The sequence below is a fragment of the Marmota marmota genome, unplaced genomic scaffold, assembly GCF_001458135.2.
Source record: "Marmota marmota marmota unplaced genomic scaffold, marMar, whole genome shotgun sequence".
In the NCBI taxonomy this organism is placed as follows: domain Eukaryota; kingdom Metazoa; phylum Chordata; class Mammalia; order Rodentia; family Sciuridae; genus Marmota; species Marmota marmota.
Genome location: NW_026000026.1, coordinates 70,967,969 through 70,969,227, shown reverse-complemented (window position 1 = coordinate 70,969,227; position 1,259 = coordinate 70,967,969). Strand labels below are relative to the sequence as shown.

General features: G+C 58.9%; 1 protein-coding gene and 1 long non-coding RNA gene across 3 annotated transcripts in view; one reads left to right on the top strand and one right to left on the bottom strand.

Moving 5' to 3' along the window:
- Cxxc5 (CXXC finger protein 5) overlaps positions 1 to 494 on the bottom strand; it is a 33,501-nt gene extending 33,007 nt beyond the window's left edge. The window contains exon 1 of the mRNA XM_048811641.1: positions 476 to 494. The gene's annotated coding sequence lies outside the window, so the exon portion shown is untranslated. The remainder of the gene's footprint in view (positions 1 to 475) is intronic.
- Positions 7 to 945, top strand: LOC125619100. Of its 2 annotated transcripts, none has more exons than XR_007350589.1 (2): positions 7 to 508; positions 768 to 945. It is a non-coding gene; the product is annotated as an uncharacterized LOC125619100 (long non-coding RNA). The 2 variants fall into 2 exon arrangements; XR_007350590.1 differs by having other exon boundaries at positions 7 to 569.
- Positions 946 to 1,259: the final 314 nt, after the last annotated feature.

Sequence of the window (1,259 nt, the reverse complement as noted above, 5' to 3'; positions counted from 1 at the left end):
GGGTAGGGCTATTGGGTTATGAGGCTTCGCTGCTCTTCTTGCTCAGCTCAAACGCCTGCTTTCGCCGCCACCGCCGCCTCTGCTGCCGCCAGTGCCGCCGCCTCTACATCCCCGCTCAGGCTTCGCCGCCTCTGCCGCCGCCGCCGCCGCCGCGCGCCCGCCCGGGCTGGAGCTCTGAACGCTGCCCGGGGGCTGCCGGCAAAACCTGGACCGGACTAGCCGCTCCCTCCCCCCCCTCCACCTCGGCTCCCCTCCCTCCTCCTGCCGCCTCCCTCCCAGCGCAGCTCTGGCCACTTGGACGCCGCAGGCTCCGAGCTGGAGCCGCAGCCTCTGCGCCTGGAGCTCCCTGCGCCGTGCCGAGGTCCGCCCAGGTTCAGCTTCCCCGCGCTCCCTGCTTCACCCTTTTTCCGCGCAACTTTACAAAAAAAAAAAAAAAAGCCTCTCCCTTTTGTGATGCCTGGGCCTGGAAACGCACCTTCCGAGAAAACCCGCGGTCCTCTGCCCCCTGGTAAGCGGGGGAAGAAGCTACAAGGATCGAGAGAGTTAGACAGCACCTCCTCCCCTACTAGGTGTGCGTTGGGCTGGGGACTTTTGGCTCAGGGCTGTGGAACCCAGGCGCGTGTTCAAAGACCGTACCCTTCCCAGAGCGCCTTCCTGTAATTCAATAGACACTAGGTCCACTGGGAGAAAAGGGGCGGAATTTTTGTTCCCATTTCACAGGTGAGGAAACTGATCTGAGAAAGGACATTTTGTTTCTTGGGAGGCAGGTGCCAGCCCAACCTACTGAGCCCTGGGGTTAAGGTGACGACACTGTAATGGCTTGAGACTCAAGAGCCTACGAACTCTGAGCATGAAACAGCGCAGGGAACACAGCTGGGCTCAATAGATACTGGTTGAAAGAACGAAACCCCAGCTCTGGCAGAATAAACGTCCACCCAAAACATAGATTTGAGTGGGTATATCCTCGTCCTTATTCCAGTACCCTCACCACCCCTCATCTGCCCGGTTTGGGCTAATCCTACAGCTGCAGGATGTCTTCTCAGGGACCTATAGAGCAAGGCCCTGACTTCTTCCTAATCCCAAACTGGAAGTTCTCAATTCTCAGGATTGGTGGGGGTGGGGTGGCCAATGCATTGGAGAAGTTGGCCTCCTTCTGGTTAAAAGTTACAGTTTGAGGGGCTGGGGATGTGGCTCAAGTGGTAGTGCGCTCGCCTGGCATGCGTGCGGCCCAGGTTCGATCCTCAGCACCACATACAAAG